Source organism: Magnolia sinica, chromosome 1 (genome assembly GCF_029962835.1).
Source record: "Magnolia sinica isolate HGM2019 chromosome 1, MsV1, whole genome shotgun sequence".
NCBI classification, from domain to species: Eukaryota; Viridiplantae; Streptophyta; class Magnoliopsida; order Magnoliales; family Magnoliaceae; genus Magnolia; species Magnolia sinica.
The window spans coordinates 37,690,703-37,708,210 of record NC_080573.1 but is presented as its reverse complement, the minus strand read 5'-3'; positions in this window follow the sequence as shown (position 1 = coordinate 37,708,210).

The window sequence follows — 17,508 nt, the reverse complement described above, 5'->3', positions numbered from 1 at the left end:
AAAGGAATCCAAGCTCCAAAACCTTCTTCTTGCTTTCTTCTTCAACAAAGATAAAGAGATAGATATAGAGAGAGAATCACAGATATAGAGATAGAGAGAGATAGAGTTGACGGGCTAAAGTGTATAATGGGCGGGATTTTTTTGGCGCCGAACCTAAATCCTAGGCGGTAAAAGAAAGAAAGAATATATATATATATATATATATAGAGAGAGAGAGAGAGAGAGAGAGACACACACACACACACTAATATATACGGTCTAGATCGGGTTGGTCCAAATCGAATCCAATCGGATCGGGTTGGTTCGGAACAGGGCCTATCTGGATCCGACCCGAAAATAATTCGGATCTGGATTACGCTACCCAATCCTAACCATCGGTTCTGTTCGAATCGGGTCGGATCGGGCCGGATCCACCGGTTCGGGTATGAAATGCCCAGCTCTAGTCATGACCCCAAATCTAAAACCATGGTTAAGGCTAACTCCAACCTCGGGTTTAGACTCATGACTAAGGTTAAAGGAAAAATAAACATTCACTCTACAAAATTCACATCCAAACTACTAAAATTTATTTAAAATATTTCAAATTATTCAATCATCAATCCAAAATATATATCTCAAAGTGAAATAACAAAATATCAAAATTCAAAAGTCTAAAGTATTATAAACCCAACGTCCATGCTACATGAAAACCTCCAAAATTCACCCATAAAAATGCACTAATTTCGACGACCTGATACTATCGAAGTTGGCATATTTATATGGTTGAATTTATTCGACGGATGTAGACCGTCAAGATTACCTTTTAGGGATTAAAATTATGACGTCCTAATTCCCCTCCCGCTCCCATTTCCCTTTCTTCCTCCAGCTCCGATTTCTCCCTCTCTACCTCCCTCCAGCTCCGATTTCTCTCTCTCTCTCTCTCTCTCTCTCTCTCTCTCTCTCTCTCTCTCTCTCTCTCTCTCTCTCTCTCTCTCTCGCACTCTCCCTCTCCCTCGGTTTCTCAGTCTCTCCATCTCTCCGTCAATGATCTCCCTCTCTCAATCTCTCTCTCTCCCTCCCTCTCTCTCAGAAATTGTCGACAATCGACACTGGCAATGGTTGTGGGAGCAAGGACGTGAGACTCATATCCTAGCCCGTACCGTTCTATAGGCTCCCACGGTCCCCCCCGATCAAATTCCGGTGACCTACGACACGTAGATAGCATTTGCGCGCGACCTTGAGTGTTATCCTATAATTCCGAGTCGCCTTGACTTAAGACCTATGTCATTGCGACCGCATCATCGCTGCAGTTCCAACGCCGCGTCTCGTATGACAATCCGAGTTGTACATCAAAAGATGTAGGCAGCGCTTTATTTGGACCTTAATCGCATTTGTGGGACCCACCTATGGCATGACACGCCACCCTATGCATGCATGATATCATCATCTTCATAATTTTCTAGCCAACTATGGCTAGTCTAAACCCCTAGCCACTTATAGCTAGTCTAGACCCCTAGCCCCTCCCTTACATTCATTATGACATGCATTTATTACATCTTTTTCTCTCTCTTATATCTCTCCCTCCCTCTTTCTTTCTTATTTCCTAGCAAGAGAGAGCTCCCAACGTCCATTAGAGCTCTCCATTTCCAACCCTTTTGCAAGCTCTCCACCCCTAAATCCAACCCTCCAAAATCAATCCCAACCATTGAATCTTGTTCCCTTGGAGCTCTAGATCACATTGGTGGAAGAAGAAGTCCAAGATCTAAGGTGGGTGCTTCTCTCTCTCTCTCTCTCCCTCTCTTTTTCATTTGTTTTGTGTGTGAAGATGTGATTGTGTGGCCCACTTACTGAGTTGTGAGATGTCCAAACCGTTCATCGAATGGACCTCACTTTGATGTATGTATTACCCACATCATCCAACCATTTGGGTGGCCCACCTGAACAGTATGTCTGTAGGTGGAGCCCACCTTAAATGTATGTTTTAAGCAACCCTCCAGCATCCAGGGACGCTAGACGTTGCAACCGTGAAGTGTGAGCTGACAGTCGGTGTACTAACGTTCAAAAAAAAAAGAGAAGGGGTTTTGGGTGGGCCGCCCATGCAGGCCCCATCTTAATGTATCGGTCTAATCCACACCGTCCATCCCAATCCCCAGCTCATTTTAAGCGTTGAGCCAAAAAATGGAGCCAATCCGAGGTTCTGGCGGGCCATAGCATAAAACAAAACTGTTCTTTACTATTGAAAACCATCCTACTGTTTCTGTACCCCGAAACATGCCCAATATTGAGCTCGTTGCACTTGGTATGGGTTGCAGGAACCAATGTATGGAGTGGATTTTGTTGATGTGGGCCCCACTTGTGAAAAACCACAGGAAAATAAAAAAATAAAAATAAAAATAAAATAAAAATAGGCAGCGCTGATGCTACTGCTACTGCAGGGTGCACGCAGGCAGCACCTGCGCGCTGACGCTGACGGACAGACTAGGCTGGGCCAGGGGTCCCAGCCTGGGTCCCACCATGATGTGTTAGGACATCAACACTGTGAAATCTGGTGGGCCCCTTCTGATCTTGGGCCACCCCAAAAATCAGCCGTATACATGACTCAGGTGGCCCACATTACCGGAAACAGTGAGGACTGGATGTCTGCCATTGAAACTCGTTGGGTTCCACAGAAGTTTTTGATCAATTTGAAATTTGTTTTTCCTCTCCGTTAGGGTCTATGTGTCACGCCCCAAACTCGAAAACCGGACTCACAAAGATCTCGATCGCCGAATTCGGTGCAGACAGCTTCCGTAGTACCCCATTCTCGGCTCCTAGCGTCTATACGCCAGATTTCGATCCTGGGATCCTACAAGGAGGATTTTCCAATGTACGTTTAACTCGTAATAAGCATAACCACAAGTTTACCCAAATCACAAAGGCAACATCATCATCACATATCCACTAATATAAACAGTTGGATATAGTGCTGAAAGGGAAATACATATGTCAAAAATCAAAACTCCATAAGTCTGCTGCATGCTCCATGCTCAGTGCTGCTGCAACCAAATGCCACCTGCATGCATCAATCATGCATAAGCTTATAGAAAGCTTAGAGGGTAGTGTAAGTGTGTGTATAAGGTAAGTGTCAAGTATGCAATACAATGCCATAAATCAGACAATGGAATAAATAGAAATACTGACAAGATACGATATCAGAGTAATGCGAAAACCTACTGATAGGGCCATAAATACCATCAGCCTTATCCAGACTATACGATGCAGAAATATAATAAAAACAATATCATATACTGATGAAGCAATGGAGATCAGCTATGCAATGCGGAGACAGCAAGCCAAATAACAGATGCCGATGATGCAAATGCAACATGCAAATCCTGATGAGTCCACGAATACTGTCAGTCGTATCTAGGCCATATAAATGCATAAACATAGTAACCCCAAATACCATATATTGCTAATGTAATGCGATATGCGGTGCGAATGGAGTGACCATGCTGGAGTGTGAAGTCGGGATGATAGTACGTAGTATCGCAGACTACGGGGTCCACCACAAGGGACTTCTTTCCAAACCAGTCCCATACCTAAATTTGGATAATCAGACTCAATGTGATAAACTCCTAATCTCAGGTTAGTCGCGCGCCCAACCGAAATACTGGCCATGCGAAGGTACACGTCACAAATAGTTACGCACCATCAGCCCGAGTGGATAGTGAAGGAATGAATGAATGAATATGTAATTCCTGCTCAATAAGTCCATATATCAGTACGGTTACTCTCTGGAAAATCACTAAGGTCTATTACACTCCAAACCAGATTGTCGCCCCATCGCACACAACAAGATGAGTGGAAGAGACCTCACTATCTGCCTGCCAATATCGGGCCCGGCTCGTCGATAGCGGACCCATTCCTCGAGCTGGTCAGACTCAACCTGGCATTACCCCCTCCTCTCGGGCAGGTAAGGTCGTACCCCTTTCCAACCGACCACGACACAGTGGGAGACGCGGCCTAAAGGTATGTGGCCCTCATGTGCTCATGCATCCACTCGGTCTAGACGTTGGAGTAACCTCTGGAACCAAGAGGGTTTAGGGACTTTCACCCAGGGATATCTATAGCACCCCATGTAGAACAGATTTTCGGTGTCCCATCTGGCCATCCACGAAGTACCTGTGGAGGTTACGACCCTAATGTCGCTAAGGCGTACAGTAATCACAACACACAATGCAAGATGAATGAGTCATATAATCCAGTCATGCATCAATCTCACGCATACCGTGTACTCATGTGAGACAATCTCCACCTATCAGAGAGTCTCATAACAACATGCCCAATGACATATGCAATGGTCAACCACATCTCATAACAAACATGCAGATGATGCGTATGGGCATGTATCTTGATGCTATGCTATCACATACTCATAATCGGTATCAATAATCAGCCTTGACAATATGGACATTTAACCAACATTGCCCCCAAGGAATGGCCCACATAGAGCCTACCATATAGTGGACCAATGGCCTCACATAAGGGCCTAGTATACAACATCATAGGCCTCACTCAAGAGCTTAATACATCATAATGGGCCTTTCACATGGGCCTCACATACATTACATAGTCCTCAAATACATCAGGCCGAAGCCGAATGCTCATCAGAATGGGCCTCAATAGTAGGAATCGACGATCAGAATCAGACTCAGTAATTGACATCGATAATCGGCCATAACAATTGGAATTAATTAATAATCGGCCTCGATGATCGAAATCGGTAATCGGCCATAACAATCAGAATTGATCGATAATCAGAATCGGCAAATCGGTCATGAGAATCGGTTCGTTCGATAATCAGAGATGGCAAATCAGTCACGTCAATCAGAATGGCAATTGGCCACGACAATCGGGATTGATCGATGATCAGAGTCGGCAAATCGATCACGTCAATCAGAATCGGCAATCAGCCACGTGAATCAGATCGATCGATAATCAGAGTCAGCAAATCGGTCACATGAATCGGATCGATCGATAATCAGAGTCTGCAAATCGGTCATGACAATTGGATCGATCGATAATCAGAATCGACAAATCGGTCACGAGAATCAGATTGATCGATAATTAGAGTCGGCAAATCGGTCACGTTAATCAGATCGATCGACAATCAGAATCGGTAAATCGGTCACGAGAATCGGATCGATCGATAATCAGAATCGACAAATCGGTCACGACAATTGAAATCGGTCAAAATCAGAATCGGTAAATCAGTCACGTCAATTAGAATAGGCAATCGGTCATGATAAACGGCCTCGATCGCTAATCGGCAATCGGTTAAGTCAATCAGAATCGGCAATCGGTCACGACAATCAAAATCGGTAATCAGCATCGATAATCGGCATCGATAATCAGGGTCGATAATTGGCGTCGGCCTCGATAACTGGCACCGGTAATCAGTAGATAAACAAAGCGAGGTCCATAAATGATCTGCCGATCCACCATAATATAAAGATCGACACTTAACCGTGGTTATATCAAATCCAATAGCACGGAGTCATCCGTCTATGGTGAATGGGGCTCACTGATTAGGGTTAACTCACTAAGAGAATGATGAGAATGGGCCTAACAAAGCCTAAGGGAATGTCACAATGTGGACATCCAACCATCATTGCTCATCAATGTGGACATCTAACCAACATTAATCCCAAGAAGTGGCCCACATAGAGCCATACGAATAGTGGCCCTTGGCCTTACATACAATCACGATGGGCCTCATTTACATCACATAGGCCTCATCATATGGGCCAACATACATCTCATCAGGCCTCAAATACATAACAGGTGGGCCTCGCACCTGGGCCTCAAATATATCATAATGAGCCTTGCACCTGGGCCTCAAATATATCATAATGAGCCTCGCACCTGGGCCTTATATGTTAAGTGGGCCACATCACATGGGCCGTATTACATGGGTCACACCATCAGCTTCATGTATATCAAATAGGTCGCATCAATGGGCCTCATATATATCAAGTCGGGCCCACCCTTATGTATTTTAAGACCCGACCTATTCATAAGATAACATGGGGATAAATGAAATGAAAACAATATCAGCTTAATTGAAAACTACCATGGTCCTTAAAAGTTTGAACGGTGGATGTCACTGTCCACTATTTAAATGGTGGGGCCCACTTGAACTTTAGATCTAACCCATTCTTTTGCTCACGCCATAAAATGATATTTTAAATGATTAGACGGTTTGTATACAACACATGCATAATGGTGGGTCACATATTTAGACAGCACGGATGGATGAGGTGGAACCCACGCATCTTACTGCCTTGTGCAGCAGCAATGGGGCAGCCATGTAGCTGTCGTACATGCAGCAGCTACTGCTAAAAGAGAAGCTAAGGTGGGTCTCACGCACCCTTATATATATATATATATATATATATATAAAGGTGCGTGAGACCCACCTTAGCTAAGGTGAGACGCATACATATGTGTGTGTGTATATATATATATATATATATATATATATATATATATATGCCGCTGCTGCTAGTGCAGCTTTTAGCATTTAAAGGAGCAGAGGTGGGTCTCACGTAGGGCCCACCCTTATAGGTAATGTAAAAATATATGTTTAATACAAAACAACACCAGCTGTTGTACATGCAGCTTTTCTGTATTTAAAAGAGAGAGGTGGATCCCACGTCGGGTCCACCCTCATGTGTTATATATAAACAATATAATATGAGTCCGGATCCTCTGTTATCAGGTCAACAGAGAATTCCTGATACCCTAATTCTCATTGGTCCACGTCACCACTTACTAAAAAAAATAAAAAACAGCTTCGGACGCCAAACCATTAGGGTAACAGGAATTCTCTGTTAACCTGATAACAGAGGATCCCGACTCATATAATATATATAATATATATGATATATAGCTGCTGCTGTGCAGCTTTTAAGTATTTAAAGGGAGAGGTGGGTCCCACGTAGGGCTCACCATCTCATATATATATATATATATATATATATATATATATATATATATATATATATATATATATATAATACCACCACAGACTAAATTTATGAGATCAAGGGGGGAGGGGGCCACACATGGGGTGTGTCCCACCGTCAGATGGACGGTGGTCACAATACATGCATCATGGTAGGGCCATCTTATACGGATGAACGGCATGGATACAACACATACAGTGGTGTGGCCCACCGGAATGGATGGGCGCCCATGCCCGTGCACCCATGTCAGCCACCTCCACAGGATCGATATGAAGACCACAAGTGTTGAAACGAGGCATCTTTCACTCGGTCTGCCACCTGAGCTATGGACTGGGTGGGTTCCAGCATTGAAACGGGGTATCTCTCACTCAGTCTACCACGTGGGATATGGATGGGTCCCACCGTCCAAGGACGGTGGATGCACCACACGTGTGTGAGGGTGTGGCCTACTAAAATGGATGGATGATGTGGGTGGGTCCCATGGACCCCACCGCCTGCACACCCTTCACGTCAGTACACACCCCATGTCAGTGCACCCACTGTCATTCCACACTACCACTGTTAGCTACTCCCACTGTCAGCCCACTTCACTGTTAGCACGCCCCCTGATGGTTGACACTGCAATGTCAGCCATACCCTCCTTCATTTACGTCCAGCGCCCCTGGATGGACGGTGTGGATGAACACTTCATCAAGGTGGGTCTCACATGGCCCACCTGTTTCCTAATTTTTGGTGTTTTGCCCATGGCACGTACCAATCATGAAAACAGTGGGGTCCACATCAATTGATGGCGTGGATCATGCATCAAGTGGGCCATATGCCATCATACACAAAAAAAAGACAATCGAGAGAGAGAGAGAGAGAGAGAGAGAGAACGGAGAGGGTGGAGGTGATGGAGGGGCCCCGCCACTATGGGCCTCTCTTTGACACCAAATATACATCAAGGTGGGTCCCATCATAAGTGGGCCCTTACATCATAAAAATACAAAGAAATGGAAATCCAAGATCACCCACCGTCTTCTTCTTGCTCCCTTGGCTTCCTTTGCTCCTTAGCTTCGATTCCAACGAAGGAGATGGAGTTTGAATGGTTGAGATGGGAGATGAGAGGGTAGGAAGTGGGCCACACAAAGTTCTCATGGAGGAGAGAAATGGCTTGGACGTGTGGTGTTTTCTTGCTTGAAAAAGAGAGTTTGAGAAATGAAAATAAGAGAGAGGGTCGTAAAGAGAAAGTGTGAAAGATGGATGATGGATGTGGTGGGTGATGTGTGTAAGAGCTTTTTGACTTTTGTGGTTGCTTGGCGTAAGAAAGGCATGGGTGTGTAAGAGACTCTTTTACTTTATGGGGGGTTGCTTGGGAATGGGTGAAAGGTGATGTGTACTTGACATGTACTTGACATGATATGACATATTGTAGAAATTCTCTCAGAATTCGTACGTGCGGCGTTTTCCTCGCACCGAACGCTGGCCCACATCTCCTGGCTAGAGTACCGGATCGGCGCGCGAGACGCGACATCGGAACTGCGGCGACGGCGCGGTCGCAAGGCTACAAGTCTCAAATTGAGTCAATTCAGGTTGACGGCGTGTGACTCAGGATTGCACACAAATACCAGTTAAGGGTCAAAGGTTGCCAGAATTCGATCGGGAAGACCGTGGAAGTCTACAGAACGGTACGGTCTAGGATACGGGGCTTACACTGTGTGACCTTATGAACGGATTGGATGGCAAATAAACATTACGGTGGGCCCCACGTGGGACCCACTTGTGTGGAAACGGATTGGGTAGTGTACCGCACACAGCTATATATAGTTGTTGTATTGACGTAGCACTGTATGGTGTATGTATCTTAATCTTATGTCCACGCCGTCCACCCGTGGATCAGACCGTTCATCTGGTGGGACCCACTGATGTTTGTCTTATCCACACCGCCCATCTAGACATGGGTTTGGGCGGTGAACCATCACATTCAAATTAATAATAATAATAATAAAATAAATAAATATAAATGATATTATTATATATTATTATATATATAATATAGACAAAAATCTGATGGGCCCCCCACGTGGGACCTACCTATTGAATGGAAGCAGACTCACACCAGCAGGCAGCTGGTGTGATTGACGACAGCAAGTTTTGGTGGGTCACACCTTGATGTACGTGATGCAATTGCACCGTCCAGCAGGTCTGGACGGTGGGACCACCTTGATATATGTTTTGATCCACGCCGTCAGTACATGGGACGTGTGGACCCACCTTGATTGGATGTATTTTATCTTCGCACCGTCCAACACAGCAGATGGACGCACCTTGATGTATGAGGTCTGCCTTGATGAATGTGTTGTATTCACACCATCTGTCCATTTTGATGGACGTATGGCCCACCTTGATGCATGCATTCTATATTCACACCGTCCAGCAGCTACGCTACTAGATGGTGGGGTCCTCCCTATTATACGTTTATTATATGTGTTGTACAAGCATACCATCCATATGCAGTAAGAGCCAGCATGATGTATTTATTTATCCACACCGCCCAATCTCTGGACGTGGGATGTGGAACCCATGTGACATATGTATTTCATTCCATGCAGTCCATCTGTGTAAGGCCCACCTTGATGCATCCGTTGTACATATGGATCCCTCATGATATATAAGTTTTATATCCATATTGTCCAACTATTTGGATGGGATGCACCAAGATGTATTTTGATTCACGTCATCCAGGGCAGGCAGCCCAGTATGATATATATTAGGGCCCATGGGTTGAGGCCCATTGAGATGTATTTAAGGCCCATGCGTTAAGGCCCATCGAAATGTATTTGGAGCCCGTGAGCAGAGCCCACCTCATATGTTCCATCCTAACCGTCCAGATCATAGAGGGCCAGCCTCGATGTATATTTTATCCACACCATCCGTGGGACGTGTGACCCACTAGATGTATGCATGCTATATCCACACTAACCATCTAGTGGGGCTCATCTGCTGCATGTACAGGGCCTACCTATTGTGCATTTGTGTGGCCAATTAGTGCAACCCACTTGACACTACGCCAAAACTGTGAAAAAAGGTCCAAAACCGTCTCAAATGACCAAAAAGGACGGTCATGGACCATCGCTAGGGCCGTCAAATTTTGACGTGTCGTATTACTTAAAGGACGGTCGAAAACCGTCATTCTTATTGACAAAAAAAGGACGGCCATGGACCGTCTCTTATGAGCCTTTAAAGGACAGCCATCGACAGTCCTTTTTAAGGACAGTCATGGACCGTCCTTAAAAAGGACTGTCATAGACCGTCTCCCATGAGCCTTCAAAGGACGGCTATGGACCGTCCTTTAAAAGGACTGTCATGGACCGTCTCTTGTCGCCATTCAAAGGATGGCTATGGACTGTCCTTTAAAAGGACAGTCAAAAATCGTCATGAACCGTCCCTTATGAGCCTTTAATGCTTCAAATTTCAGAGGATCACCTATTACAATATATTTCATCGTATTCTTCCTGATATACACCTGTTATATAATATATTTTATCATATTCACATTCATATCCATCTAAACCCAAACTACGTAAATCCAACTTAAACTACATTCATCCAAACATAAACTACATCCATCCAAACACAAACAATCTTATCCACATTACATTCATCCAAGCATAAATACATATAAGTTTAACTTCATAAATAAAAAAGGAAAAAAATCAGCAACAATTTTCTTTTTGTGTCTTTCATTTGAAAAAAAAATATTAAACCAACAAAATATTATAATTCAAAATCATGAAGAATTGCATAAACTTCTTCCAAAAAAGTTGACACTTTTTTAAAATAAAACTGATCATTAAAATAAAACTAATGCAAGCAAATAATGCAAAAAAGTGTTTCAATTCAAGTTAATAGAAACAACAACAAAAATTAAAGCTTTGTAAAAAGGGGCATGTGTTAAAAGGGATACATTCTTGTTTCTTGCCATGTGATTGGGCTACATTATTACAGCAATTGGGTTTGGGTTTGAGATCGGGTTTAGGTTTGGGTTTTCAAGTTTAGGTTTAGGTTAGGGAGTTGAGATTAGGATTAGGTGTAGGTCTAGGTTTAAGGATTTGATAATACATTTAGGTTAGAGGTTTAAGCTTAGGTTTTAGGTTTTAGGTTTAGGTTTAGAATTAGGTTTTAGGTTATAGGTTATAAGTTTAGGTTATAGGTTATATGTTATAGGTTAAGGTTTAGGTTATAGGTTTTGGTTTAGGTTAAGGTTTAGGTTTAGGTTATAGGTTTAGGTTAAGGTTTAGGTTTTAGTTATAGGTTATAGTATATAGGTTATAGCTTTAGGGAATTGAGAATAGGTTAAGGTTAAGGTTTAGGTTTAGGAAATCGGGTTCGGGATCAGGTTTAGGTTTGGGTTTTCAAGTTTAGGTTTAAGTTTAGGTTAGGGAGTTGAGATTAGGATTAGGTGTAGGTTTAGGTTTAAGGATTTGAGAATACATTTCAATTTTAGGTTTAGGTTTAAGTTTTAGGCTTAGGTTTAGGTTATAGGTTTAGGTTATAAGTGCAGGTAATAGGTTTAGGTTTAGGTTAGGTTATAGGTTAAGGTTTAGGGAATTGAGAATAGGTTAAGGTTTAGGTTTAAGTTAGGGAGTTGAGGTTAGGATTAGGTGTAGGTTTAGGTTTAGGGATTCGAGAATACGTTTAGGTTTTAGGTTTAGGTTTAGGTTATAGGTTATTGGTTTAGGTTAAGGTTTAGGTTTAGGTTTGGGTTTAGGTTTAGGTTATAAGCTATAGGTTTAGGGAATTGAGAATAGGTTAAGGTTTAGGTTTAAGAAATCGGGTTCGGGTTCGGGATCGGGTTTAAGTTTGGGTTTTCAAGTTTAGATTTAGGTTTAGGTTAGGGAGTTGAGATTAGGATTAGGTGTATGTTTAGGTTTAGGGATTTGAGAATACATTAGGTTTTAAGTTTAGGTTTAGGTTATATGTTATATAGGTTTAGGTTTAGGTTTAGGTTTAGGTTATAAGCTATAAGTTTAGGGAATTGAGAATAGGTTAAGGTTTAGGTTTAGAAAATTGGGTTCGGGTTCGAGATCGGGTTTAGGTTTAGGTTTTCAAGTTTAAGTTTAGGTTTAGGTTAGGGAGTTGAGATGAGGATTAGGTGTAGGTTTAGATTTAGGGAATTGAGAATACATTAAGGTTTAGGTTTTGGAATTCGAGTTTGGGTTCGGGATCGGGTTTAGGTTTGGGTTTTCAAGTTTAGGTTTAGGTTTAGGTTAGGGAGTTGAGATTAGGATTAGGTGTAGGTTTAGGTTTAGGGATTTGAGAATACATTAGGTTTTAGGTTTAGGTTTAGGTTATATGTTATATGGGTTTAGGTTTAGGTTATAAGCTATAGGTTTAGGGAATTGAGAATAGGTTAAGGTTTAGGTCTAGGAAATTGGGTTCGGGTTCGAGATCAGGTTTAGGTTTGGGTTTTCAAGTTTAAGTTTAGGTTTAGGTTTAGGAGTTGAGATTAGGATTAGGTGTAGGTTTAGGTTTAGGGAATTGAGAATACATTAAGGTTTAGGTTTAAGAAATCGGGTTCGGGTTCGGGATCGGTTTTAGGTTTGGGTTTTCAAGTTTAGGTTTAGGTTTAGGTTAAGGAGTTGAGATTAGGATTAGTTGTAAGTTTTGGTTTAGGGATTTGAGAATACATTTAGGTTCTAGGTTCAGGTTTAGGTTATAGGTTATAGGTTTAGGTTTAGGTTTAGGTTAAGGTATAGGTTTAGGTTTCGGTTTAGGTTATATGTTATATAGGTTTAGGTTTAGGTTTAGGTTTAGGTTATATGTTACATAGGTTTAGGTTTAGGTTAGGGAGTTGAGATTAGGATTAGGTGTAGGTTTAGGTTTAGGGATTTGAGAATACATTTCGGTTTTAGGTTTAGGTTTATGTTACAGGTTACAGGTTTAGGTTTAGGTTTAGGTTTAGGTTTAGGTTTAGGCTTAGGTTTAAGTTATAAGCTATAGGTTTAGGGAATTGAGAATAGGTTAAGGTTTAGGTTTAAGAAATCAAGTTCGGGTTCGGGATCGGGTTTAGGTTTTGGTTTTCAAGTTTAGGTTTAGGTTTAGGTTAGGGAGTTGAGATTAGGATTAGGTGTAGGTTTAGGTTTAGGGATTTGAGAATACATTTAGGTTTTAGGTTTATGTTTAGGTTATAGGTTATAGGTTTAGGTTAAGGTATAGGTTTAGGTTTCGGTTTAGGTTATAAGCAATAGGTTTAAGGAATTGAGAATAGGTTAAGGTTTAGGTTTAGGAAATCGGGTTCGGGTTCGAGATCGGATTTAGGTTTTAGTTTTCAAGTTTAGGTTTAGGTTTAGGTTAAAGAGTTGAGATTAGGATTAGGTGTAGGTTTAGGATTAGGGATTTGAGAATACATTTAGGTTTTAGGTTAAGGTTTATGTTATAGGTTACAGGTTTAGGTTTAGGTTAAGGTTTAGGTTTAGGCTTAGGTTTATGTTATAAGCTATAGGTTTAGGGAATTGAGAATAGGTTAAGGTTTAGGTTTAGGAAATCGGGTTCGGGTTCGGGATCGGGTTTAGATTTTGGTTTTCAAGTTTAGATTTAGGTTTAGGTTAGGGAGTTGAGATTAGGATTAGGTGTAGGTTTAGGTTTAGGGATTTGAGAATACATTTAGGTTTTAGGTTTATATTTAGGTTATAGGTTATAGGTTTAGGTTTAGGTTTAGGTTTAGGTTAAGGTTTAGGTTTAGGCTTAGGTTTAGATTATAAGCTATAGGTTTAGGGAATTGAGAATAGGTTAAGGTTTAGGTTTAGGAAATCGGGTTCAGGTTCGGGATCGGGTTTAGGTTTTGGTTTTCAAGTTTAGGTTTAGGTTTATGTTAGGGAGTTGAGATTAGGATTAGGTGTAGGTTTAGGTTTAGGGATTTAAGAATACAATTAGGTTTTAGGTTTAGGTTATAGGTTATAGGTTTAGGTTTAGGTTTAGGTTAAGGTTTAGGTTTAGGTTATAAGCTATAGGTTTAGGAAATTGAGAATAGGTTAAGGTTAAGTTTTAGGAAATCGGGTTCGGGTTCGAGATCGGGTTTAGGTTTGGGTTTTCAAGTTTAAGTTTAGGTTTAGGTTAGGGAGTTGAGATTAGGATTAGGTGTAGGTTTAGGTTTAAGGATTTGAGAATACATTTAGGTTTTAGGTTTAGGTTTAGGTTATAGGTTACAGGTTTAGGTTTAGGTTTAGGTTAAGGTTATAGGTTATAGGTTTAGGTTAAGGTTTAGGTTAAGGTTTAGGTTTAGGTTTAGGTTTAGGTTTAGGTTATAAGCTATAGGTTTAGAGAATTGAGAATAGGTTAAGGTTTAGGTTTACGAAATCGGATTCGGGTTCAAGATCAGGTTTAGGTTTGGGTTTTCAAATTTAGGTTTAGGTTTAGGTTAGGGAGTTGAGATTAGGATTAGGTGTAGGTTTAGGTTTAGGGATTTGAGAATACATTAAGGTTTAGGTTTAGGAAATCGGGTTCAAGTTCGGGATCGGGTTTAGGTTTGAGTTTTCAAGTTTAGGTTTAGGTTTAAGTTAGGGAGTTGAGATTAGGATTAGGTGTAGGTTTAGGTTTAAGGATTTGAGAATACATTTAGGTTATAGGTTTATGTTTAGGTTATAGGTTGTAGGTTTAGGTTAAGGTGTAGGTTTAGGTTTCGGTTTAGGTTATAAGCAATAGGTTTAGGGAATTAAGAATAGGTTAAGGTTTAGGTTTAGGAAATCGGGTTCAGGTTCGGGATAGGGTTTAGGTTTTGGTTTTCAAGTTTAGGTTTAGGTTTAGGTTAGGGAGTTGAGATTAGGATTAGGTGTAAGTTTAGGTTTAGGGATTCGAGAATACATTTAGGTTATAGGTTTAGGTTTAGGTTATAGGTTATAGGTTTAGGTTTAGGTTTAGGTTAAGGTTATAGGTTATAGGTTTAGGTTAAGGTTTAGGTTTAGGTTTAGGTTATAAGATATAGGTTTAGGGAATTGAGAATAGGTTAATGTTTAGGTTTAAGAAATCGGGTTTGGGTTCGGGATCGGGTTTAGGTTTGGGTTTTCAAGTTTAGGTTTAGGTTTAGGTTAGGGAGTTTAGATTAGGATTAGGTGTAGGTTTAGGTATAGGGATTTGAGAATACATTAAGGTTTAGGTTTAGGTTTAGGGATTTGAGAATAGGTTTAGGTTTAGGTTTAGGGATTTGAGAATAGGTTTAGGTTATAGGTTTAGGTTTAGGTTTACGTTTAGGTTAAGGTTATAGGTATAGGTTAAAGGTTTAGGTTTAGGTTAGGTTATAGGTTTTTGGTTAAGGTTTAGGTTATATTTATAGGTTTTGGGATTTGTGAATAGGTTTAGGTTATAAGTATAGGTTTAGGTTAGGTTATAGGTTAAGGTTTAGGGATTTGAGTTTTGGTTATAGGTTCAGGTTATAGGTTAGAGGTTATAGGTTTAGGTTATAGGTTTTGGGATTTGAGAATAGGTTTAGGTTAGAAGTATAGGTTTAGGTTAGGTTATAGGTCAAGGTTTAGGGAATTGAGTTTAGGTTATAGGTTCAGGTTATAGGTTATAGGTTTAGGGTATGGTTTAGGTTATAGGTTTTGGGATTTGAGAATAGTTTTAGGGAATAAGTATAGGTTTAGGTTTAGGTTTAGGTTATAAGATATAGGTTTAGGTTTAGGAAATCGGGTTCGGGTTCGGGATCAAGTTTAGGTTTGGGTTTTCAAGTTTAAGTTTAGGTTTAGGTTAGGGAGTTGAGATTAGGATTAGGTGTAGTTTAGGTTTAAGGATTTGAGAATACATTTAGGTTTTAGGTTTAGGTTTAGGTTATAGGTTACAGGTTTAGGTTTAGGTTATAAGCTATAGGTTTAGGGAATTGAGAATAGGTTAAGGTTTAAGTTTAGGAAATTGGGTTCGGGTTCGGGATCGGGTTTAGGTTTGGGTTTTCAAGTTTAGGTTTAGGTTTAGGTTAGGGAGTTGAGATTAGGATTAGTTATAGGTTTTGGTTTAGGGATTTAAGAATACATTTAGGTTCTAGGATTAGGTTTAGGTTATAGGTTACAGGTTTAGGTTTATGTTTCAGTTAAGGTTTAGGTTTAGGCTTAGGTTTAGGTTGTAGTTATAGGTTTTGGAATTTGAGAATAGGTTTAGGTTATAGGTTAAGGGTATGGTCCCTGTAAATATAGATATAAACACGGCCTGCTCCAATTGGCCAGGCCCTTCCAATGTTGTCCATATGAAATGGACAGCTTCATCATAGTCATAACAGTGGGTCCCATCTTCCAAGGATCCCCTCAACATCCGGATAGCTCCGACACACATCCGGGTCTGCTCCATCAATTTCGATTAAATACATAAACATGGCCTGTCCAAATGGCCAGGCTTCTCCAATGCTATCCATAGGAAATGGACAGCTTCATCATGGTCATAACAATGGTTCCCACCTTCCAAGGACCCTCACTCAACATCCAGATAGCTCCGACGCACATCTGGGTTTGCTCCATCAATTTCGAGCTAATACATTTAAAAACAACATAATTATATCTAAAAGCATCTGGATACTTGGGGAAGGCCTCCCATATTCGTATTGTTGGTTACTCATCCCTTTGTCTATAAGCCACAATCGATCAACACTTTCTATTACTACCTATAATCTGAAACCAACATAAATATAACTGGGAAACAATATAAGGAATAAGAAAAGATAGCAACTCTATAGCCATGATGTAACATATGATGAATGTTTCAGCATAATTATTTTAACAATGAAACTGATATGATTCAATTGATTCATAAACATGGACAAAAAGTGAAAAGATAACATTCATATATAAGAATGCAATTCAAAGCTCTAAAAGGAGCTACAAAGATTGGTGTTAAAAGAATCACTGGTTCATCAAAAATTGATGCATCCCATTCAAGCCCAGGGTTCAACAATGACACCTACAACAGAGAATAAGAAGTGGGCCAATCAAATTGTTGCTAGCACTGTTGTATTAAAGAAATATGGAAGAAAAGGACACAACTCACCTTGACGCCCTTCTCCCTCCTCCTTTACCCAGGCTTGGGATCGGCAATGCAAGAAGTTACATTGGCGAAGTTAAAAAAGGGCTTAAGCTCCATTTGGTTTAAGAAAAAAATTATATTCATAAAAATTGATGTGATGACCAAATGGAGCCCAAGACTTATAACACTAAAAGGTACAATAGGAACTCTTACACTACAAATATGATGACCAAGTGACCACCTGTAAAAAGAAAAGAAGTGTACATGTTGGTGCCAAAAGGATGGAGAACATATATAAATACTTACCAATCACATTCCATTCTAGCTCTAGATGGAATGCTGAATATGCACAAAAATCATCTAAGCAGAAGCCAAGATCATCCACAAATGAAGGTTAGCAAGATATTGAAAATTAAATTAGAGAATGATTGAAAGATCAAAGCAAAACCGTAGCTTGAAAGGTACTTCCTCGCTGTGATTTCAAGTAAATAATAAATTCATTTGTTCATCCAAACACAAACTTAGTAAATTAAGG